This window comes from Chelonia mydas, chromosome 9 (assembly GCF_015237465.2).
Source record: "Chelonia mydas isolate rCheMyd1 chromosome 9, rCheMyd1.pri.v2, whole genome shotgun sequence".
NCBI lineage: Eukaryota > Metazoa > Chordata > Testudines > Cheloniidae > Chelonia > Chelonia mydas.
This window is the reverse complement of record NC_057855.1, coordinates 28960767-28987233: the sequence shown is the minus strand read 5'-3', so window position 1 is coordinate 28987233 and position 26467 is coordinate 28960767. Positions and strand designations below refer to the sequence as shown.

The 26467-nt window shown below is 38.8% G+C and overlaps 1 long non-coding RNA gene across 4 annotated transcripts in view; it reads left to right on the top strand.

Moving 5' to 3' along the window:
• The window catches only part of LOC119567080, an 84843-nt gene that overhangs the window by 43328 nt on the left and 15048 nt on the right, over positions 1-26467 (top strand). For 3 of the 4 annotated variants that reach the window (XR_005226797.2, XR_006284010.1, XR_006284012.1), the window contains exons 2-3: positions 12511-12659; positions 24691-24778. This is a non-coding gene — a long non-coding RNA (uncharacterized LOC119567080). Of the gene's footprint in view, positions 1-7397; positions 7435-12510; positions 12660-24690; positions 24779-26467 lie in introns of those variants that run through there. The other variant, XR_006284011.1, reaches the window with a different exon arrangement.

The following is a 26467-nucleotide window of genomic DNA, read 5'->3' as shown; positions in this document are numbered from 1 at the left end:
GTTTTTAAAAAATCTGATGAGGTCTGATTCCTGATTTTTCAATTTGGGGTTGCAATACTGTGGCATTTACATGAGTAGTCCCATTAATGTTGATTAGACTACTCATGTAAGTGCTACTTAATATGAGGACTGCAGAATCTGGCTTTCAGAGAGCTCTTACTTAGCTCATCTGGTTGAGTTGTGCTGCTGGACTAGTTCAGTACTTTGCTGTGGTAATGTGTAGGACTGACAGTTTAGTCCCCAAGGGACCAATCTTGCAAGATACCAGGTACCTACTGAAAGGTGTTTGTTAGGGGCAAGTATCAGGGGGTAGCCATGTTAGTCTGTATCCATAAAAACAACAAAGAGTCCAGTGGCACCTTAAAGACTAACAGATTTATTTGAGCATAAGCTTTCGTGATTAAAAAACCACTTCTTCAGATGCATGGAGTGAAAATTACAGATGCAGGCATTATATACTGACACATGAAGAGAACAGAGTTACCTGATAAGTGGAGAACCGGTGCTGACAGGGCCAATTCGATCAGGGTGGATGTAGTCCATTCCCAATAATAGATGAGGAGGTGTCAATTCCAGGAGAGGCAAAGCTGTTTTTGCAATGGGCTGGCCACTCCCAGTCCCTATTCAAGCTCAAATTAATGGTGTTAAATTTGCAAATGAATTTTAGTTCTGCTGTTTCTCTTTGAAGTCTGTTTCTGAAGTTTTTTTGTTTAAGTATAGCTACTTTTAAATCCGTTATAGAATGTCTAGGAAGATTGAAGCGTTCTCCTACTGCCTTTTGTATGTTACCATTTTGTATGTTACCATTTGTCAGGGGCACTAAGCACTTTCTCAGATTAGGCCCCAAATGGGGATCTGTTTAACTGGTTATGCCCAATTTACTATCTAGCGATCAGACATCATATCTGAAGACATCTCTAACATATAGAACTGAGAATAAGTGTGATAATTGGCTTGAATTTCATACAGGACCAAATTCTGCTTGGCCTTTATGTGGAGTTCATTGTAGAACTTGGGCACAAATGGAACTTTAACTTCCAGTGCTTTCAACATAAGGGCCAAGCAGAATTGCACCTTCTGTGTTACAGTAACTCATATTATTTACAGGGCCATCAGAATATCACATGTCTAATTCCATATATGGAAGTAGTCATGTGGTAACATATACATAAGGAGATACAGTATATGTGTGCATGTATATAAACCTCCAAATATTAAAATACAAGACATGAATTTCATGTTTGTCATCTTAAACATTTTCCTTAATAAGTCTAAGCCTTTTCCACGTATACCTGTACTTTATCTCTCCCTGACTGAGCCCATATTTTCTAAAAATAATCTATCCCTTGTAAGATACAATACCTCCTCCGATGCTGCTGAAATGGATAAGAATATTGTGCATTCTGCAATAGAAGGATTTGTCTCATTTTTTTCTGTCTTAAAGTGCTATTTTTAGCTGTTATTAATGTTACTTTAATCCAAATGTTATTTGCGGAGGAAGCACGCAGGTATTCTTTAGTCATTTAATACACAGAGATCTGGGGAATGCTGTAAAACCAGACCTATAAACTCTTTGATAGAGCTGAATATTTTCTGTCCAAATTCATATCCCTTTCAATGGGGATAGTTATGACTGTGACTCTGAACTTAAACATGTAATAATGAGTGACTTGCGTGCAATATGGAGATATAGAGAAATATAGTTTATGGATGTTATTCATCACAGCGTGAATCAGGGTCTCTTCTGAAGTAGAAAACATTTATTGGCAGTCAGTGCTCCTCAGCCGCTAGACTGTTTTGGGTTACATGCACCTAATCAGTGTGATCCCTTTCTGCTATGTCTATATCCCTTCCCCAGCCAGCACTATGCACTGTTGGGGCAATACTGCCTGTTTGCAGGGTTCCCAAGTGAACAATGTGTGCCACTGTCACCTGCTATCTTGGTACATTTTCTATTACCAGCAGACTCTGCATCTTCAGTTATGCCAGAGAAAACTGGCTTAACTGAGGGCATATGACCTCAAAACACTACATAGTATAAATGTAAGAATGAAAATGGACAGTGCCAGCAAATACCTAAAGATGTGCTCCTTGTGCTTGCAGACTAGTAGACTCAGTGGTGGTATTTGCATGAATAAGGCAAGCAGGACTGAGCCAAAAATGTATTTTGATATCATCTGTGGAAGTACAAAAATAAAAGATGATATTTCCAGGACTGACTTGCCTGGCTGATGTCATAATATCATTCCAAAGGAGCGCCACTTTCTAAAAGTTTTGTAGCATTATGAATGCCCATAAGTACATTACTATGTGGATAACAAACTATCCATCTTGAGAAAAATGTTCACAAATTCCTAAGTGACGTATCAGCCCAAGTCCCATTTTCAAAAGTATCTTAGGAGCCGAAGGCACACTGGAAGTCAATAGGTGAGTTTGACAATTTTATCTCTTATCCATAGCATGTTTGGAAGTTCCCAAATGTTTGTGAGACAATCCCACATTGAAGAAATGAAAAGGAAGATAGGGCCTGATACAAAGCATATAAAAGCCTTTTCAAAGTGTCTTTTCACTAACCAGTGAGTTTTGGACCAAACCGATAGTCATTACTGATGATTAGAAGTAAGAGACACAGAATAAATAGAATCAGGGTGGTGGCCTGACCATGATTAAAAGAAAGACTTGGCACTTTAAATCATACTAATTGGAGTGCCATATACTACCATGGGAGGAGCAAGGGTCCCAGGGACTGCAATTGTAGGGGGGTCACAATGTGGAAGAAGTCTCCTTGCTCTGTCTTCCCGGCTGTAAGGGACAGGCACAATCTGGTCCTAAAGGTAAGCAGTTTAGTTCATAGCATGCCTTATGTGACAAGCCAGAGCATGAAGCATCAGCCACAGAGCTCAATTCTGGCAGCCTTTCTCAAGCTGACTAGTACCTCACTCGGTGGGACTACTTGTCTGATCCGTGTCCCTACACACACACAGCCTTTTGGGCAACATGTTCCCTGTGGGTAGCACCTTGGAAGCAGCCCTGCAGTCCCTCAACTGCAGAGGCTGCATGTCTGGTTGAACTTAACAAACAGTTCAAAGTGGGGGGAGATGGAAGTGCGCTCCTTATTCTCTCTGACCTGCGAGCCCCAGAATCTAGCCTGTAATAGCTAACTATGTGCATGTAATAGTCTCTGCAATCCTATCAGAATATCTTCTGGAAACATTGTCTCTCCTGAGAAGTTTACCCAACTTGCCTTGGAGTATTTTATGTTGACACTCTGAAATGAGAGGTCTTATACTACTTATATGGCTCAGAAACATTTATTACATGGATAAAAGACTTCCTTAAAAAAAATCAAAGCTTTTAAAATCAGGCAAGGCAGGTACGCCCTACAATAGTGGATCACTCTTAGTGGAAATGGCAGTGTTGTAAAGTTAGAAAATGTCTCTAGATATGGATGGGACTATCTAAATATCCAGAGGTCCTGAGATAATATATATTCTGACTGATGTATTATCGATGCATTTCCAGTACTGGGCCAGTGTGATGGGAAGATCAGATTTAAAATGTTTAGGGCAGGAAGAGACCAGAGCTTTCATTTGATAGATGAATTTTAGGTGGATAACAAATGGGAAAGTTATCACTGCATTTTGATAATCAGTCTCTGCCTTTTAGGACAGCAGATCAGTTTCTTATGCAGTCTCTTTAATGTGAAAAAGATTCAGATTTTCATTCTCTGCCCTACATACTCGGGTCAGAGAGAGAACATCCTATTTTTATAGCTTTGAAGCCAAATGGTTGTGCAGAGGCTGATTTCTTCCCAAATCATTCTCAGAATTTAAAAAAGAAAATTTCCCCAAAGGGAGCCCCATCTATTTCACCTAATATCTACCTTAAAAGAAAGGGACAACACAACTAAGAAGACTTTGAATTTCACCTGTCAAAGGGCAGTATGAACACTATTCAGTCCTGGTGGTAACGGCTGGCATTACTGAAACTCTTGCCCAATTAGAGAAAAGTGCTCCTTGAAAATGATTCAGTGAATTGCAGAATAACTGGAAAAAATAAACATATTTTTAACTAGAAAAAAGTCTCTGTGTTCTTTTTCCTCCACGTGTGGCTGCATTGTTTTAAGTTTGAATGTAGCCTGTGACAGCTGAATAAGGCTTTATTTATTACAAACAGTTTGGTTCAAGAACTCATGGAAAGCACATTTGTATCTACTTTGTTGCAAATGCTGACCACATTCTGATTTAGACAAAGTGCTAAAGGGATTAAATGCACAAACATCTGCCTGGAACAAATGGCCGCAAACACTAGACACGTGTTTTGCTCCCATTGGAGCTCATCAGCACAAATCCTGTTTCTTGGGTAGGTTTAGACACTCAGTGTCAGGGTAGCTCAGTATTTTATTGTAAATTGTGAAATAAGAAGGCATTTTCCCCACAGATGATTTGTTGCAAAGACTTTGGGGGAGCTCATCTGGGAAGCTTGTCTTGGGATCGCTTTTAATATTTCATTGCAGACTTTAGAAGGAAATTGTTTCATTTATGTAAACACAGTGCAGGATAATAACATTGTTTTATAGTGCTGTGTAAAACAAGTAAGTCATACAGATTTATACTTTGAGGGCTCTGTTAGTAGTTAATCTGCTGCTGACCACCTGCGGAGGAGGACTGGAAGAGTTGTCTTTTGATCTCTTTTGTGAAATGACCTTTCAGGTTGAAAAAAATATATAAGAAAATAGATGTGGATGAACCTTAAAAGGTTTGGTACAAATATTCTGTTTGGAACTGTTTGGTCCTTTAGAAAAGGTTGCTATAGGACATTAAATGTATGAAAAAGGGTAACATCTGTGTTTTAGGTCAAGAAGGATCATCACACATTAATGTAACTCAGCTAACTTCTTACAGGTCACTGAGACACATTGTTGATCTGTTAGAGTAATTTGTAAAAATTCTGTATTCTCAACAAAGCCTGAAGAAACAAAATGTTAATGGAGATAGAATGTAATTTTAACTTCATTCTTCTATACTTATTACTTTTCCTAGAGGCTACCGCCTAGTTGCAGCATTCCTATGTGTTACATACAGTAGACAGTGCTTCTTATAGCATCTGCATCTGGTCTTCTGAAATCAGTTTCTGACCTTTTCCTTATGTAGTATAAGAAATATTTTACAAGGGCTGGTAGAAGAACATAGTTAACTTAATTTAAATCTATTCAAACAGAAAGGGCCACATTTAAACCCATTTAATAAAAGTCCAAATTTTCAATTCCATCTTAATTGCACCAGCAAATTTTGAAGATTCATCTATGTGACACCAAAACAGAAATTTAACTTAGTTATTTTGCACAGGCATAAATGATCACATGAGGCTTGTGGTAGCAGAGAGTAGGCTCTCAACCTCTGAATGGATCAGATGCGTATTATGGATATGTTCTGGCTTCATTTTTTTATGATGCTGAATTTCTTTGACTTATTGTAACAATACAGTGCCTCTTCTTGAAGTTTCACATGTCTGAATATCAACAGGCATACTTCTTGTATTACTTTAATCAACTGAACATTCAGAAGGTATCTAGAATCCCCTGAAGAACTTTGTGCTGACAATAATATCTGCTTCAGCTCTATACGTGGACTTGAAAAGGTGCAAATTAAGCAGCATTATTCTCTTTCTCTTTTTTAAACTCTGCTCTTGTGAGAGATCATACTGAATAAAGGACTTTGACCAGACCAATGGTAATTTTTTCTAAAGCACCTAAGTCCAGTTTCCAATGTTGATGTAGGCACTTAGGCTCCTAAGCCACTTAGATGCTTTTGAAAATGGGACTTAGGTACTTTTGAAAAATGTACCCCAAATCTCCTTTATGGAATGCTGGATCCAAATTTTCCTGAGCATGCTCAAAAATTGAGCAAACCATGTACACTACATTATGCTCACTGATGTTCCTTCAGGATCATAAAGTAATGTATTTTGGGTCGATAGTTACACACAACTTGAGATATAAAGTGTGTCCTTTTTAGTTGAGTATTTTCTGTGTGCTAGATGGCTCAAAATCCTTTGGCAGTCTTAAAATACCTTCAAACATTCGAAACAAGTGAGTAGTTTGTGTACATTGCTTGCTACCAAAACTCTAAATTTAAATAATGACTATTTGCATTTCCAGACATTTGAGTCTCAGTGGTATTGCTGGCAATAACACCGTTACTAGGGCTTATCTTAAGAAGTATTGCTAGTGAAAGGCAGTATTCTTAGGAGTGCTAACCCCTCCCCCGCCCCCTCAAAAACCCTTTTCTATCTCCCAGTATTGACCATAATCAAAGGTATTTGGGGGATTTCTTTTGGCAGCATGGGGATTTCAGTTCTAGATCATTTTGATTTTTTTCATACCGTAAGAGAGAAATTTATTTATGAGACTGAAGGTGAATTGGATTCTAAGCATTTTTACTGGAGCAGAGAGGGTAACAAATAATTTAATACGAACAAAGTTCTTAAGATTTTCTGGAATTTAAATCTTTCCCAAGTTCTCCCAAGACTTCTGTTTACTGTATGGTTCCATACATGCTAACCAGTGGAAATTAGAGATGTGTCAGATGCTATATAACTCATACCTGGTTGTGTGCAATGGATGATCTGAAATTGTAGGTGCTAAAGAGGAAGGGTGAGGTCCCAGAGGACTACAGAAGGACAAATATAGTATTTATTTTAAAAAGGGGAACAAAAAGGACCTGGGGAATTATAGACCAGTCAGCCAACTTCAATACCTGGAAAGATACTGGAACAAATTATTAAACACTCAGTTTGTAAGCACTTGGAGGAAAATAGAGTTATAAGGAATAACAGCATGAATTTGTCAAAAACAAATCATGCCAAGCCAATCTGATTTCCTTTTTTGACAGGGATATTGGCCTGGGGGATGGAGGGAAGGAGTAGATGTGATATATGTTGATTTTAGTAAGGCTTTTGACACAGTCCCACATGACATTCTCATAAGCAAACTAGGGAAATGCGGTCTAGATGAAATTCCTATATAGTGGGTGTACAACTGGTGGAAATGACCATATTCAAAGAGTAGTTATCAGTGGTTAGCAGTGAAACTGGGAGGGCATATCTAGTGGGGTCCCACAGGGCTAGTCCTGTGTCCAGTAAGACAAAGGAAGTAATTGTTCCACTGTACTCAGCCCTGGTGAGGTCTCAGCTGGAGTACTGTGTCCAATTCTGGGTGCTCTGCTTTAGGTAAGATATGGACAAATAGGAGAGAGTCCAGAGGAGAGCAACAAATCTGATAAAAGGTTTAGAAATGTTAAGAGGAAATGTTAAAAAAAATAAGCATGTTTCGTTTTCAGAAAAGAAGACTGAGGGAGGACCTCATAACAGTCTTCAGACATGTTAAGAGCTGTTATAGAGAGGATGGTGATCAATTGTCCATGCCCACTGAAGGTAAGACAAGAAGTAATGGGATTAATCTGCAGCAAGGGCAATTTAGGCTAGATATTAGGAAAAACTTTGTAACTGTAAGGATAGTCAAGCTCTGGAATAGGCTTCTCAGGGAGGTTGTGGAATCCCCATCATTAGAGATTTATAAGAACAGGTTGGACATCCACTTGTCAGGGATAGTCTGTATTTACTTGGTCCCACCTCAGGGAGCTGGACTTGATGACTTCCTGAGGTCCCTTCCAGCCCTGCATTTCTATGGTTCTATTTTACCAATATCTGGTTGTGCTCAGTATGTATCTGAAATTGCACAGTATTTTCAATTAAAGCTAGGCAATAATTACTCACAAAATATCAAACAGCAAACATATCCATTGAATTTTTCTGCAAGCACTTGCATGTTCATATAACAAGCTAGCTGCCTCCAGCCCTCCTGGATACCCTTAAGCAATGCTTTTCAACAGGCCACATTTTTTTTCCCAATATTTCAGCCATAAGGTATCAAATTGCAAAAGTCTTCTTGTAGTCTGTTACATATGTTTCAATGTAACAACTCAACACTGATTTCACAAACAAATGACTGAGGTATGTATAAAAACCAAGGGTTAGAAATAAAGCATAATATAGAAATGTCCCCAGTAGCTCTAAGTACACAAAACTGTGTCTATAAAATACAAAATACCCTTCTGTTTTCTGAGTAGCTTTGCTGTGATGATGCCATGCGTGTGAGTACTGCCCTAGAAAAATTTCCAGGACATACGTTGCAGAGTAATCCATTTACTTTCTTCTTTATGTAATGTAACCCTAGGAAGAATTCATTCGCAGGAGTAGAACTTCTGGGGACTGTAAGGTGCAGAGATCTAGTCTTTCCACTCAAAGTACTAGAAATGTCGTGTATACAGACACTCACTCTCTGGAAGTCAGTTTATTAACCTAGAAATAGTCTAACTGTAATCTCATTCTAATGCTTTGATGGTCTCTATCATTTTGACACTTAACAGTGAGCACAGAGGTTCTAGCTATGTGTGATTACTGACTAAAAATTAAAAGCATTTATTCTGTACGCATTAAAGGCCTGCATCTCTATGATGTTATGATCTCAAATTTGCAGGAACAGCATTAAATTATAGTGATGTATTTATATTTACAAGTGCGCGTAACAAAATACCGCCCTTGCCATGAATACCTCTCTTTCTGCACTTCCCTCCACTTGTATACCCAGGTAGGGCCAATTATAATCTGTTTCTAACTTCCTACAGGTTGCATATAAGTGCATGAAGTGGGCAGGACACAGAGATCCTTCTCCACTATGAGCCCCCCACACCAAAGCTGGTCACAACTGTAGTACCTGGTCTTATCTGAGTTAAAATATAGTGCAGGCTAGCAGTGCTACCCCTGAGAACACGGGAAGAGATTGGGCTATGGCTCTGCCTCCTTCATATCAAGCAGCAGAGCTGGCTAGGACCTCAACCCCTGCAAGGTGCTGAGCACCCACAACTTCTGCTGACTTCAATGTGTGCCATGTGCTCCGCAGCACCTTGTAGGACCAAGCCCTAGCTGCAGAGCGAGCACTCTGCATGCCCTTTAAGAGTGGAGAGACTGTCCATGTTTCTCTGCGTTCTAATGAGCTTTGATTATACAGGAAGAATTAAGGAAGAATGCATTCCTTGCCTGGTTTGAAAGCTTCTTCCCATAATCAAATATTTTACTAAGTTAAATTGCACAAGGTTGCATTGTTGATTGTCCTCACATGTTGTGAAGGCCTGTGCTGATGTGTCATACCTATGATAAATCACAGACTCTCTGGCATGTCCAGTGTGACCCAGGCCCGATATTTTATGTAAATGATACTGATATCTCTGGAACTTGGGACTTTTTCAGAAAAGAATAGTTTCAATTACCATTTTTTTGAAAATGGCATTGTTTGTAAACTGGCTTCTCTTAAGGGCCTAATCTTTGATTCTTAAGCTTTTCAGAGTAGGGACTGTCCTTTTGTTCAGTGTTGTACAGCACCTAACAGAATGGGATACTGGTCCATGATGGGGGGGCCTTAGGTACTACCACAGTATAAATAATAATATTAAATAATCTCCTCATAATGTTAATTCATTATTATTATTATTACATGCTTTTTTGTGACTGTCTTATTTTACAACTGAAACAAAGCAAAGGGTAATTTATAGTTACAGAGGTAGAGACATCGGCCAGGTACTTTTCTCCCTAGCATATATTTGATGATTCTGCTCCCATTAAAGTCGATGGAAGTTTTGTCATAGACTTAAATGGAAATAGAATCAGGCCCTTAGGACCTTTTTCACCCCTGCACTATTCCAATGTTACTGGGAGAAGTGGAGTTCCACTGGTGTAAAATTGAAGTGAAGCAGTGATGAAACAGACCCTTAGTCTGTATCCTATTCACATCTGTGCAGATTCTGTAGGAGATCTTATTTTATCTCTCTCAATGAACTGAATGTTTGGAATCTGTATTTATGTGCTAAGAGGAGAAAATATGCCCACAGTTCATTCGCATAATGAACAGGATGGGAAAATAATTCTGTGGGGACTAACATTGTTTGGTTTGTCATGAGACAGACTTGACATTTACTGCTTTGTCCCCTTTGTGCTATTGCAATACACTGTTAAAAGATTGTGCCATAAATCTGAAAGAATGTTTTGCGAAGTTCATATCTGCATTTGCTACCTTTAATATTAATAGGAGGATATCTTTAAAGTGAGTAAATTGAGAAAGTGGCTGAAACTGTAGTTTATAAAAGAAGATTAGTGGGTTTAATATGCACTGGAGAGTAAAAGAAAAATCTTATTACTGTATGGAGAAATTACCTCATAAAGAAGCTAATACAACAGGCTAGGGAGTAATTTTTAACAAGGTTTTTATGATGCACAAGTGTAGGGAAGTTAATGAACTTATCTTTCTAGTTATTTTCAGATTGTAACAATGCTTTTCTTTTCAGTTCTTGTGCTTTAAAAAGTAAAACACATTTAATCACTTACAATAAAACTAACTCATTACTTTGATAAATCAAGGAAAACCCTATACTGTTCAGTTAGATGTTTGTGGGAGTAATGCTAGAAACTAGATCAGGTGATTATATTAAATATGGAACAGAACAAAAAGTAAACTGCTTGCCTTATGTATTGTTGAAATTAAAAGATGCCACCTTGTCAGTGAATGTTCATTTTTGGGAGGATCTACTCTGGTTTTGATAATAGGACTTGGGGAAAAAAAAGACTAAAGTAGGGAGTGAGGCCAAGACTTGGTTTTAACAATTCCACTCGTTGCATAATAGCCATGTGGTCTTTGACATTCATAAAACAGACATCTGAAGAATGTCACATCCAACAGCAAAGAAACCATGGGGGGGAGTTGGTAAATACAGAATGTCCATCTGTCAGCACCCCAGCATGGCATGCGTAGGTATTGTGTAGGAGGAGTATGTCCACATTTTTCTGCCCAAATGCAAAGACAGACTGCTGAGTAAAACAGTTCAATCTTGATATTGATTAGAGAGATGTGCTCTCCTTCTACACTATAATGACTGCACTTGAAATTAATTCAGCAAAACTCCAAAGGAAAGATCTCAGGTTGGAAGGCACCCACTTCAGGTTTTTAAGTACAGATGTACTAAAACAGAACTTGCGCTTGTTTGGAGATACCACCAAAAGCTGACCCTATAATAGGATAAACTCACCTGATTGGGAGTTTATCTAAACTCTATCAGCATAAACTGGAATAATATTAAGGATCAAAATTATTCACAAAGTACAGCATAGAAACATGGGGAAAGAAGACAAATGGAGGGTGGTGACAAGAAAATGAAAGTTGGTTGTTTCCTGACTGAGCAATGGAGAAGGATGAGGTTTTGAGTTGATTTGCTTTTGTTGATGAGAACATTCTTCTATTTATATGTATCTGCATGGAGTGGAAGTAGGATGTTCCCCACTGTTTTAATATTCTGAGTAAGTTAGTGACAAGCAAGTTACACACAGCTCAAAGCATTCAAGTATCACCACACCCTTGATCAATCATAGTTGCCACTGTTTACTACACAAACTATGTGGGCATCATTGTTTGATCCAATTAATCTAGGGACTCCTATAGTTAAGAGGAGGCCATGGCCCCCAAATCAGTGCTGTAATTACTGTAGTATGTCATGGGTGGGAGAGATATCAGTTTTTCCAAACAGTCCACAGCTCTATGCAACTGGAAAGCACCAGATTCCCAAGTAATATTGCATGGGGACGCACACTGTTGGTGAAATAGTGATTTTAGGAGTTAAATGCAGAGGTGATTGCAGGGAGCTGGTGGAACTTATACTTTCTTCCAGCACCCTCTACATGTCACTTATGTTATCTTACATTCAGAGGGTGAAATCCTGACCCCTTTGTAATCAGGGACAAAACTCTCATTGACTTCAATGGAGCCAGGATTTCACCCAGAGGCCTGACTCTCCACTCTCTTACACTGATGTGACCCATTTTTAAGTGAGGATCAAGCCCAGAGTGTGACCCCGTTAAGAGATGAGGAGAGGTAATATCTTTTATTGGACCAACTTCTGTTGATGAAAGAGACAAGCTTTTGAGCTTATATGGAGCTTGTCTCTTTCAAAAACAGACGGTGGTGCAATAAAATATATTATTTCACCTACCTTGTCCCTCTAAGATCCTGGGACCAGCCAGCTACAAACAACCCAGTTAAGACGCAGTAAAACTCCTTTAACACTCAGTTACATTTCTTTAGAAATAAACTATCATGAAACTGATACATGGGCTCCTGTCTTTATGGGAGAATGACTGGAGAGGGAAACAGAAGTCTGTTCTAAGTATCAGTGCATCAACTTCATCTATAAAAAATTGACTATACTCCTCCTTTTGTGATTTTGAGGAAGTCAGGAGAAAATGTCTCTCTCTTAAATAAGAATCTGACAGTACAGCTAACATAAAGCCATTACTTTTATCTGTTCCTACCATCCATTTGTCCATCAGGAAAGCAGATAATATGCTATAAGACTGATCCTGGCTGGATTATGAGTTGTCTCTCATTATCTCCGGTTTATTTTTCAGTTGGATGAGTTGGCCTGACACTGCTTTTACAGCACAGACTTTCTTGGAGGCAATCAGAAGGAAAATCAGAGTCCGACAGAGGTGCTCTTTTATGGGCTATTAGGTTAAATGGAGAACAATAGCCAGTGACGCAACAAGGGAATTGCAAGGTAATGACATATTCAATTTTTAGTACTCTCTAAGCATGTGATGGGCTTGGGTGAAGGAGTCACAAGACTTTGTCAAGTGGTTGAAGTAGGTTCAGCCTTTACACATCACCATTAACATGATCAGAACCTGCCCTTCATGTGCAAAGAAATGTCACAATCAAAGTTCAAATGAATAAACCCAGAATCTCTTTTGTTATATGACCATTATGGTTTTCAACAAAGAAGGTGACTCTGAAATAGGCTTTGAGGTGATCCAAGCACTAACCAGACATTGCAGATGATTTCAAATGTTCTCAGTGTACGTGCATGAGGGGGAAGTATACCATTTGCACCATAGCCATTATCTGAAGTGTATGTAAATGCTGGTGCTTCTGCTTTGTAATGTGGGGTAGCAATGATAGACTGATAAGCTCTGAAAGAAATAAGAAACCCCTTTTTTTAGGCTCAGTATTAACCCAACAGGAGAAAGATATGTAATTGTTTGTCATCTGATCTATATATCAGTGGTAACATATATGCTTTCCCTCTTCTTGTGTTTCTTAGAGCAGGTCTTTCTTTGTAATCAAACCATAGCAAATGCTAGAAGAGGATGCTTGGGATGAAGCATCATGGGATCAGTATGCTGAAAAAACCTTTGGAAGCCAATTTACTGTATGTTAGAGTATGGCTGTAAATAAAGGTCAGGCATTTCTGCTACTTTTTGGTTTATAGACTACGTGTTAGGATGATTTCTGGAATACATAGCCTTCTTCTGGAAAATCTCATCTAAGAAAACTGGAGTTTTCCTATCCTGGTTAAGCTTTTGAGTGATCATGTGTAACTCGTGGATGGAATAGTCATTTTTGTAACAGTGCTCATGCTCAGTGCCTCTAACATGGAACTGTGGTAAAATAATGAGTGATGCAAATCCAGAGGAATTCTTCTCTTCCTACCCTTTTCTCTAATAGTGCAAGTCCAGCAATGCTACCATTCAGCAGCAGGTGTATCACTATATATATATATATATAAATATACTTTCTGAAGAAAGTAAGGCTCCATAGTCATAGTGTCCAGAGTTCCCACATTTCCACTCAACTTATGTGCACTGTGTGGGGAACACAAATTATGTGTCAAGAATCATCATGATGGATAAAATGGCCCTAAACAACTTGTGGGTGCCTCTTTTGGAGAGAGCTGACTGATTCTGAGAGTACAAAATAAGAAGTTTTTATTCATATCAATGAGGAAATATTAGCCTTGGCATTAGTACTGCCTGATCAAGATGAGTGACTTTTCTGCTGTGGCCTCATATCAGAGATTTTGACCCATTTTCCAGCCTTTTCTGTAGGGTGTAATTCTTGCTTTGCTGGATTGTGGAGTATTACAGAACTATCAGTATGGCATCACCTACTTCTAGTACAGCTCTGCCTATAGGCCTCAGCATAACGGTGGTGCTACATACCTCCACCTCACTTCACTGTCACTACGTGTATGTCAATGCCACATGTTTTATTTTCAATACTGATGCTGGATTTCTAGTAGAAGTGGGCATGAACGAAAACTCCAGATTCAAGCACCCGCAAACTTTGGTTTAGAAATTGGTTCAGAATCTGAAACTTGCAGCTGACCTCTCTCTCTGATGGGCTGAACGAACTACAAATATCCCCAGATTTCATAGAAGTTTGCATTCAGATCTGACCTTGATATAGCTTGGCCTTATCTTTAATTTCTGGGAAACTACAGAAATGTCTTGGAATAGAATGCATCGAAAAATGAAATACACCACTGTCGTGTTGTCAGGAGGAGATTTGGGAGGGTGTCTTTATTTATCTATTAACCTTGTACGTTTCTTAACTGCTACTTTCATCCCAGACTTTGTTTCATGCCCTGGTGATTTAGGATCAGTCCTTCAGTGACAAATTTTTACAAGAGAACAAGCCCACCCTTCTTCCTCTGCCTCCCCTATATCTGTATTTTCTATTCCTTCTTGTTCAGTGGAAGCTGACTGGGGCTGGAGATTGGAATTTTTGTCCTGCTGAGAATATGGAACAAAATAAATTTGCAGTGTTTTATTCCCCCTAGAGTAAGAAAAATCAGACTTTGTGGATGCCGATGACTCGGAGACTGATGATTTACTAAAACACACACATTTACAAATATATGCCCTTGAGAGGTCAGCTGCAAGTTTCAGATAGCAAGTTTGGTCCTTGGCTTTGGTTGCTAAAATAAAAAAAGGTGCATTAACTTTGCTATAGATATGTACAAAACAAGTTCTGTAGGTATCTAATGAATATGTCTGATACAAATATATTTTATGTTATTGTTTAGAAGTTCTTAAACCACCCTCATCACTGTAATATCTGAGCTGCTTCCAGTGGTGCATTAAGAGAAGTGACAAACATCTGTCACGTGTGGTTAGAAATGCGCTGTCAGATGATGAATACTGTCTTTGTTTGCAAACTGAAACCTTTCAGAAGAGCTGCAGTTGTATTTCTCTATATAGCTAATGGAGAAATCAATAAAATGTCAATATTGTTAATTGGTATTGTTGGAAAGAAATAGTGTAGTGAGACAGTGGGCCAACTTTTGATCTCAGTAGTACTGAAAGCTGATGCCCAAATAAATCTGTTCGTCTTTAAGGTGCCACGGGACTCTTTGTTGTTTTAGTAGTACTAAAGTAAATCAAGAGTAATTGCACTCAAGTCAAACAAGCTACTCAAGATTTACATAGTTTCTCTGTCCTCTCCAAAACATACAAACACAGAGTAACAATGGTGTTTTGGGGAAATTTGGTGATTTTTACTGCACTACCCGTTGCTGAAGTCTTAAGCAAATGGTTTGACAAACGGTGATCTCTCTGTCTCTGTCTCTCTTTTTTTTTAATCCTGTGTATGTTGTTGAAGAAATAACTGCTTTGTTTGGTCTTGCAGACTAATTAATTAGTCAAGCCACAAGTTAGAAAGAAATTTTTAACAACCCATCTCCAAGAACAACCACTGATCTGCCTTTCCGGAAATGAAGAGCTGCAGAGTAAACTTGGGTGGAAATATTACTTGAAGTATCATGAAAACACTTTCTCTCAAGTTTCAATCAACCTCATGGCTTGAGCTTGGACAGAAATATTACAAAAACAGCATTTCATGGAGTATGTCTGCTTCCAGACCCAACTGAAACTAAACATATACACAAAAATAACCCAAACCAAAATAAATATAACATTAAAACAAACAAAACAAATTCACTATATTTTTTGAACCAGAAAAGGTTCATTCTCTTCATTTTTTATCTGAACTTTTGCCCATCCACAGCTGAAAGTAGACACTGTGTTCCATGGACTGTGGAACAGATGGGGAAGAGTCATGTGAATATTGAACAATATTTCTCACAAGTATGTGTTCACATTTTTTAGATGAATTTACTTCAACAATGCTCACTCCCCATCTGCATTTACATTATGTGAATAATCAAGCTATTGAGTTTTATTGGCACAAATGTCTTCAGAAAGCAAATTTCAAGGAGGCGTGTAAAGGTATTCATGAAAAAACGTGGTTTTAATCTGCAAGCACAAGTTGATTCGGCATTATTATTGCCAGAACGTAACATGACCCCTTCCATTTCACCTCTTCATGTACAGCCATTACTGCTTGCAGTACCAAGTTGAACAAATCTGGCAATAGTATGTATCCTTGTCTCACCCCTGGGAGCGTCCAGAACCATCCCATCAACTTCTTACCACATTCATCGACTTGCTATAGATGTTTTGTATCAGCTTGATCAATTTCTTGGGGATGTCACACATTCTCAAAATTTCCCGTAACTTTCTGTCCGATGCTATCAAAAGCCTGTTTGAAGCCTATAAAATTATTGTAGCAGGTTTGGTTGTGTTGAATATACTTCTCTGATATCTGTCTTATCACAAATACCTGATTTATTGTACTGTGTCCTGTCTAAATCCAGCCTCTTCCTCTGCAAGTGCCACTTCCACAGACCTCTTCATTTTCCTCCATCTTCATGAATGCTTTTCCTGACACACTCAATAAGCTGATTCCACTCTCTCTCATCTCCTCTTTCATAGATTATTTTTTTATTCAGTACTTGCTTTTGTTTGTAAATCTTATTGAATAGTACATCACCTTTACCAAGTGTCCCTTGCCTTCATGCAGCAGCTCTGCAGTTATGTTGTCTCTTCCCAGTGCCTTTCCCTTTTTCAAACTTTCTGTTGAGATCTCTATTTTTTCTTTTAAGAGTTCTGGCATCTGCTCTCCTTGATTTGTACTCGGAAGCTTTTTCAGGACCATTTCATCTCCTGTGTTCTGCACATTGTACAGCTCTTCACAATATTCGTCCCATTGCTTATTCTTTGCTTGTTTACACTCCATTCTTTTATCTTGCAATACAATCCCTTGTCACATTACTCTTCACATATTCTTCAGCTTTTTTACATTCTTCATTTATCCAGTCATTTCTGTCTCTTTTCTTTATGTTTTATCTCTTTGGTTAACCTATTGTACTCAACTCTTAGACTAGGACAGTGAATACATTAGATTTGCAGACAATATTGACCTCATAGCATTGACCAAGGAGGTTTTGCAGAAAATAACTGACAAGGTAGACTGGGAAAGGAGAAAATTCAGACTGAAGATTACCACAGAGAAGACAAAAATATGGCAATTTGAAGAGAAAAGGAAGAGATAAAGATCAAAGTTGCATATAAAGAACCAGAACAAGCAGAAAAATGTGTTTTCCTTGGAGGACTACTATCAAAGAATGGGAATAGGGAAGATAAATAAAAAAGAAGAATTGGACTAGCCACTGCTACATATAGAAACTGCTGCAAGATCTGAAATGCTAAAGATATTACAATAAAAACAAAAATCAATGTATATGGAACAACTGTCACACCAATACTGCTGTATGGGTCAGAATACTGGAGTATGAGAAAAAGCCAGTGCATGAAAGATATTGACTGCAGAAATTAATTGGCTGATGGGAATCCTAAGAGTTTCAAGAATGCAGAAAATAAAAAAAAATGAAGTGATAAGAAAATAGCACAAGAAATAATGTTGTTACAGAAGATTTAAGAAAGACAACTGTGGTGGTTTGGACACATGTCAAGAATGGAGCCATCAAGGATACCATTCATAGAGATACATACCGGATTGCAATGAAGTAGAAATAGAGGAAGACTCAGGATTGTTTGGATAGACTTTGTGAAGAACGATGGAGAACAATAAGGTTTAAATACGAATAAAGCTGTGAAGCTGGTACAAGATAGAGAGTGGTAGAAAGACTTCATCTGTCCCTATAGTCTCTGCTGAGCTGATCAGCAGGAATTAAAGACTGCCAGAACGTAATGAGGGATTTTAGTGTTATTGGGGTAGATGTGTGTGTGGGTTCAATTCAATCAGAGATCAGAGCCAATTACCAGGCAACTTATCTAACCAATCACTACTAAACAACACAGCTTTAATTTGAAATTTCATGATCAATCTACAAAGAAGAAAACATTTGAAAAGGTATTGAGTTAATTTTTTATCTACCCCATCGAGAAGCATAGTCAAAATCACTACTGCCTCGCGAGTGTTGTGACAAGATCCTTCCAGAGAACAGTTGAAGACATCAATGATATTAGCCAGTTAGCTAGCTGTCTCTCTAACTGATCAGCAGTACTGATATGTATTGATCACTATCTTAATTCTTCTTTCTGGAGAGCTAGTCAGTATATTACATTTACAAGGAAATGCCAGCACCAACAACAAATCATGGGAAAGTTCTGTGACACCTATCATTCTGTATCACTCACTCACTCTCTCTTTTTCATATGCACACACACACAGCCTGAGGCACAAAACCAGACAATCAGACTACTTACAAGTCCAGAAATCTACCTATTCCATGAACATGATCGCAGCATTGATGGGATGCACAATCACAGATGCAGCCACCCACTATTTAGGGCCTTCTGACTAATCTAGTTCTCTAATTTACTTCTGTCATGTGCCTGTCACTTCTGTCACTGTAGTATCTCATCACTGAGTATTGTCATGACCCTGTAACTCAAACAATCAGGTCTGGAAAAATGTCTTTGAAACTGAGAAGATCTAGAAAGGTTGGCTACTGGGTAAGTGTCTGCAGATGTATATTACCAGTTCCAAATGTTTTTTAGAACTAACACAATGGAACACATACATATGTAGTTAATCCTATCATAATCAATGGGACAACAGCTTTCCTTTGAGACCCTGCATAGTGACTCCAGGAGCATGAACCCAAACTCTTATAAGGCCTGATGACGGTATCCTCAAGTTCATCTGATCAGTTAAAGGGAGGACCTTTAGCATCCTGACAATGCATTTCAGGTTCCTAGATAAATCAGGTGTTACATTATTATATTACCTCATTAAGATCAATGAAATATTCCTTACGTGGTGAATATTGTATAGCAGTGCCATGCAAATTGGAATATATAAACTTGAGGAAGCCGAGATGAACCTGTAAAACCAGGATTATCTGGAAGGCAATTGTAGATGAAAGCAGCTTGTGTGAACACAGTGCCTATGATGAGGATGCTAGAAACCAAATACAGCGAGGGACTTCTAAGTTTAGTGCTGTATTTTATAAAAGAATGGACACAATCCAGGGAATGAATGTGTGTACTATGTAAAAGCAGTGGCTTAAAATATCATAGGGTTTCTAAGGACTGGTAATGTAGAAAATATTTAATGAGAAACTTGGAGAAAAAAGAGTGCATTGCAGAGAGACATAAAATAAAAACCTTATATTCATACCTTTGCAGTAACACCTCACAGACAATAGAGAGCAATTAGTGCATAAGTGACCCACAATGGACATGTGCACAAAGTAAAATAACTCCCCAGGATGGAAACCATGCACTTTTAATAACATAATGTAATGAAAGTAGTGTGCTGGGTGTGAGAAGGCATTAAATAGCCCTGAGTCCCCTCCTCATGGTTGTCTGGAGCAGACAGAGTGGTGGTTCTGCATAGCCAGTGATACTGTATAGCTGGTGGTCCTGTACGGCTAGTGGATTCTGGCAGCGGTTGGAATGGGAAGATGATATGACTGCTTTTGGAAAATCTAATTCCTGATCTTCCGTAAATTCCCCTGATAGAAACAGTTCTGATGCAGGGAACAGCTGACTGCTCTGACCCCTGCAAGTAGGACCATGGCCAGGTCTCATATCACTTCAGGGAGACCATCTGCTGTCACTTAACAACACAGGAAATATCACTGAAAGAAAAGTCACACTCATATACCATCTTACAGTTCCTAAAGCAAAACAGAGGTATAAAGGCACTGTTAATACACAGGGTACAATACACAATTAAAGGAATGCAGCAAATGTAGGTAAATGTATCAAGTATGTTTCCCACTGAACAACAACACTAGTGAACAGTTAAACAGCTGCAATAGCAGGGACATAATTCTGGGGTTTACTGCTTCCCTCTGCACAGGTAAATACAGGAGAGCAAAAAGCAATGAGCTAGCAAAGGGATCGTGGAATGGGGAGTGTGACTTTATGGCATGCTCCTTTTCACCCATCTGTGTAGAAGCCCCTCTGCAGGGATTAGCCTGAGTGAAGAAAGAGGCCAAGCCTGGGGTGGGAGTGGGCAGAACAACAGTCATTCCTTCTCAACCCTGCAGGATTCTCAGTACTCAGTAATGCTCTGAGAGCGGTACTTCAGAGTTACACGTTAATAGGCAGTGTTGCATCACCAGCTGAATAAAGGACAGTGCACACTTACTCAGAAGTTGGCTGATGTATGTAAGTATACTTCTATGAATTATGAGTGGTCATACGTGAAAATTGGTATTTTTGATCCAGGATGAAATGTTGCTATTTGTGCCTCTGATGAATAAAGCTCCTTTTACAAAGCAAATGATCAAATTTCCAGAGTGAGGCAAAATCGTAAATTTTCATGAATTTGCTTTAAGCAGATTTCCATGTTTAGAAAGCAAAATGGCAGTTTCTGATTTATGGACAACATTTGGAATGACAAAGAAAAGTCTCAGAGTAGCAGCTGTGTTAGTCTGTATCCTCAAAAAGAAAAGGAGTACTTGTGGCACCTTAGAGACTAGCAAATTTATTTGAGCATAAGCTTTCATGAGCTACAGCTCACTTCATCGGATGTAGCTCATGAAAGCTTATGCTCAGATAAATTTGTTAGTCTCTAAGATGCCACAAGTACTCCTTTTCTTTTTAAGAAAAGTCTGGTTTATATAAATGTGATAATTTTTAGTAAATGTAGTTCACATAATAAGGTATTAAATAGGCCAAAGTGACCAAGGGTGCACACCAAACAGAGTAGTATCTGGAAGTGGAATTGCCAGAAACACCACAATGGCCACATAGGTATTCTACAATGGATAGTGAGTCAGAAGGAATATTGTGGAGAAAAATTAAAGGATGTAGAAACTCCAAAGAAGGAGCTAAAAGGACACAGAACATAGAGGAACACTTAGCCTCTCCCTGCACCTGTTTTTGCTTGCCATTAACAGGGGCATGAAGAAAAATTCTGTGTATCTGGAGAAGGCCATGAGCTCCAGAACTCCCCAGAGGTGTACTAAGCCCAGGCAGCTAACAGGGAGCCTGACATTAATGTGGAGGGTTTAGTTAGAAGTGATCTCCTTTGAGTGGCAACATTTTTTCAGGTCATTATTGTCGATGGAGGTTTTCCAGTCATATCCTTTGGCTGTAATCCCCCTGTCATGGGGGTTTATGATCTTTACCCTGGCCAATTGTCTTGGGGATGGCCTCTGAACACTTTAAGTCCCTCTTCTAGTCTAGGAGCACTCAAGATCGTGAGACTTGCTTGTGGCACAGAAAGGAAATGCCTTTGGCAGCAGGAAAGTGGAGCCTCTGGCAATGATAAGAGTCTTTGAAATGGTGTCCTGGATGGATTGTACAGGGACAGGGAAACACAAAAAAGAATGTCTTAGTATTGGCTTGGTGGGGAATGGAACAGGAAGTCAGGGTTCTTCCATTGATCCACCCTGTTAGCAGCTCTTAGGCTCTCCATAAAGCTTGTTGAGTAAAATCTCCTTATTGACTGGGGGTTGGTTGGTCATTCCTGCAAGATATAAAGGAGATGGGAGGATCCTTCTGGGCAGGGGTATCTAGGAAATGGCATAGATATCTCTACAGGGAAACACTAGGAACAGTAAAGGAATTTTGTATTGTGCTATTGTTGTTTCAACTACCAATAAAGCAAAACCTCAGGAACAAGGTAAGTTTGGACTACATGCTGGCTGATGTATATGCTGTTCAGAGCAGGGTGGGATCTCCACCTGCTCACAGCCCTGCTCTGTTAAAAAGCTACTAATCAATTCATAAAACTGACCTTTCTGGGTTTTTTCCATCTCTAATTTCCTGCATTCCTCACACTCTATTCTCTCTTTGTCTAGAAACTCATCTTGTTCTCTTTTGAACATACTGATTCATAAACATATGTTCTAAGTTACCTCTCTTGTCTTTGGTAACATATTCCACATGCTTATATGCCATATTATGAAATAGATTTCTTTAACCTTTCTATTTGCCTCTATTTCCTAATGTTCAGAACATAGTCTCTTTCTTTCATGTTTTTTCTTCATAAACATGATGTACAGCTAAATAATGATGATTTAATTGAAGCCAGAACCATGGAAGACCTAATCCTTCCTCAACATATGGGGCCAAATTCTGTCCTCAGTGACAATCATGCAACATTAATGAAATAAAATAAAACCCTCTATTTTTATAGGTTTAAAATTTTGACAAGACACTTTACTCTTGGCTGAAATTTGACTTACAAAGCCTGGGTGAAACTGATATTTTGAAAATCACCCAGATAATTTATTTATGAGTTGACAAATTTTAAAATAATATGTATCTAGTCACTTATTAATATGTAATGTGTGTGTATGTCTGTGTTTCTGTGAGTCCTAAGGATAACTATTTGAGCTGAATATTTCAGTCCTGGCTCATAATTTTTTTGGCAATTGAATTCCTTTCTAATTTGTTTCATTAAAATGTTATTCAGTTTTCATAACAATAAATGCATACATAAGTGTTACACACAGAAAACTGTATGTAAAGGAGAAAGATTTGATTAAAAGAGACACCAAAAAGAGAAATAAATTATGCTAGTTGCTGTTCATCTTAAATCCCAACACAGCTGAGTACATGCAAAGGGCAAAGAGATGGGAAGACATCCCAGATGCTAAAGAGTCACAAAAACCAGTGGGGGTGTGCGTGTGTAGCTAAAGGTGGATTGTGGCCACACATCTATGTATAATAACCTTAAATTTAGGTTTTAAAGGTTAAAAACTGAAACTAGAAAAAAAGGGCAATCCATGATTGCAATACCCGAGTCATCTAGCTACCCACAAGTATCATACACAAACATGGTAATAAAAACAAGGTTTTGACTCATAAAGAAAACGGTTTTATTTCCAAACATTTACTCTGTAAATTGTATGTCATCCCAGATTTAACTGTTCTGCCAGAATTATGAATCTATGAAAACAGAAGTCTCACAATGAAACGTTCTAATAGACTCTCAGACAGGAACCCGTACAATATGCTAACTTCATATTCCAATAATTTCATATTTCAGTAACATCAGCACCAGGACCCTTTCCTGGTAGCCTGGACCTGGTTTCCCAGAGCAAGATAATCATTACTGTTATGCATAAGTAGAGAAAATACACACTGTAGTAGATGGAGGTGGGGCAACTTAAGTAAATATATGCTAAAGGTATACATATGTTCAAACCTATGCTCCCATTTATTCAAATCCTATATGAATACTAGTCTGAAATCCAATTAAATGAATATCTGATGAGAGAATGAAGCTATTAAATGAATAAAGTCCTACTTCTCAAATGCCAGTGTGTAATGATTGCCTTACCAGTTAAACAAAATTGTGTCAAAAGGATAAACTGGTAGTGAACCAACTGATGGCAAGACTGCACATGTTGTGGAACCCTTTCAAAGGAATAAACACAATGAAAGAAACACACTGACTGTGTACTAAGGTTGTGCATTTCAGAGAGATTCACTGTATTAGCTTCCTCATTCATGTGGATAAGAGGCTTACTTATGTCTTTAGAAATAATGCTATCACACTGCAACAATTCAAAGTGTAGTGATAAATAGAAAGTATAGAAATGCTAATAGCTGAGAGCTGGTGGAATTTTAGAGGATCAGGATTGAGCCAAACTTTTAGATGTGATTGCTTGACATGGAAAAAATCTCATAGAATGAAAACATTCACAAAATCTATGCACTGCATATTTATATTCATATAATTTGACTTCGAGGTTTACTAAATCAATATCAAGGTTTTTATTCCCACTTCAAAGCTTAGATGCTTTGGAGCTTGTAAAATTAGAGTTCATGAGCAACACTGTACAACATATTTAGATTTTTTAACACTTTTTCATAACTTAAATTTAAAATGTCAGGGCCAGCCAGCACCTTAGCGAGTGTGAATTACAACTAAAGAGATTTATATCAACTGAGGATCTAGCCCACAAGGTAAAATGTATCAAAGAGGAACACAAGACAATCAAGTTTTATTAAAATACAATTATGAACAATTTTCTAAAATAAATACAAAGAGTGGCTTGCACGTAAAATTTCTAACTTCCCAGCTGCTACCCGCAGAGGATAAGTGTGAATACTAGTGTCTTCTTTCAACAGCAATGGCCTTGTGAAATTTCGAATGTAGCCAATTTGTTTACCATTCACTTGCCTAGTCGAGGAAGCCTCAACTGGCCTGTAATGGCCATTCAGTTTGGGGCATACAATCATCCTATGATATCACATGACTAGCAGGATGCTTTAGTGGGCTTTTCCCCCGCCCATTCAAATAACAGAAAAAAGGTAGTTGAATACTCATGCCAGAAATGTACCTTCATGAGTTTTCCCATTGACCCAGCTCAAATGCATTGGCAATATCAACTAGTGAATATCAAAAAATGTCTCTGGGTGATGGCAGGGATCATACCTGCCTTTCCAATCACATATGACTATTTGTTGTTACAGAAGAATGAGTATCTGGTATGCAGACTTCCAGTGAATTGAAAGTTCCATCTTGAGTTGAGGTTTCAACAAGTGTTCTTCCTGGATCTGGGTATGGATTTTTTGTTATTTACTGAAAGGAAACAGTGTCTATAGGTTTTAAGTGCCACCCTTAACATCAGTAATATTGTTTAACTTGAGTTTGGTTCTTTGTAAAAGGATCTGTGGCTGACTTAAACCAATGAATGAAAAGACAGGTGAACATTTTAAAAAGCCCATTATATATTGCTGGGTTGAAATTGCAAACCTGGGAATAGTATCTGTTTCTTCAAATCACAAAGCCACCAGGGAATTTCTCCTGACTAGCAATCTCTGATGAAGAAAGGCCCAAGACTGAAAGAACCAAGGTAACTCAGATCAGCACTGAAAAGTGATGGCAGGGCAGTGTGGGAAATCTTGCAGAGCACCAGTTGTCACACTATGTTTGGCTTCAGCTAGTGTTCTTGCTACAAGTCAGTGGTGAGCAACCTGCGGCCCATCAGGGTAATCCGCTAGCAGGCCATGAGACAGCGTTTACATTGACCCTCCGCAGGCACAGCCGCCCGCAGCTCCCAGTGGCCGCAGTTCACCATTCCCGGCCACTGGGAGCTGCGGGTGGCTGTGCCGGCGGAGGGTCAATGTAAACGCTGTCTCATGGCCTGCTAGCGGATTACCCTGATGGCCACAGGTTGCCCACCACTGCTATAAGTCCTTCTCTTTTATGAGCACCAAATAGAAATAACACTCCAAGCAAAAAACAAATAAGCAAAAGACCCTGATATTTTCATGGCTGTGATCACACCAGAAAGCTGTTTCACCATTCATTATGCAGCGTCAACTCCCACTCCTGTACCCTTCCACTCTCAATAAAATCAAAACTGTTTCTATAATGATAAAGTAGGACAGCCAGTGGTTTCAACTGACATTAAAAGCTCTTTTATGTGAGGTGTTTAGAACCTGTTACTGAAGGGCTGCCAGTGAGAAATATTTGGTGCCATCTATAGGGGGAAAGGGAGAATGGAACAGAATAGTCACTAATTTGCATCTGCACTGAAGTGGCAGCTGGTTTGAAGAGACAACATTTTTATTTTTCATGAAAATGTTTGTAAACAGGTGGATTTTTGGTTAGTCTGCACTGAAGTTTGTGTCTGGGGAGAGTTTGTCGTTATCTAAATTAGTCCCCTATTATTTTGGTATAAACTGGACAGGAGCTGGCTTGTTTTAGGCTCACATGCTGTTCAGGTAGCCCTTCCAATGGAGAAGCAGGGCCAGATTGGGGTGACTGAGAGAAGCACAGCTCTTTGTGAACTCCTGGCGGGAGCCTAAGGCCGTACCTTGGGCTGGACAATTGGGAGTAACCAGTATGCCAAGGGAACTATGTTTTGGGGAAATCACTCCATATTGGTATGATACTGAGTCAAGGAACTTCTCACAAGCAATGACTCATGAGTCCACTCTATGAATAGATGTTGTAGATACAAAGAGAGAACCCAAGTAATAAAAGCTCCACCCTCTTAAACAGGCTCATGTGTCAATCTGACTGTACTTCCTCCGGGACTGCAGAGTGTTCAAGGCTTCCGTAGCACTTGTACAGCTCCAGCAAGAGGGAATGCCATGGCCACAAAGGGGTCCCCATTCTCTTTCCAAAGGAAAAGAACATATGCATATCTTGCTGGAGATGAGAGGGAATCACTCCCCCTCAAGCATTATGGGTTAGGGCAAGTAGGGTTCTTTGACCCAAGAAACACTGGCTTTTCTCCCT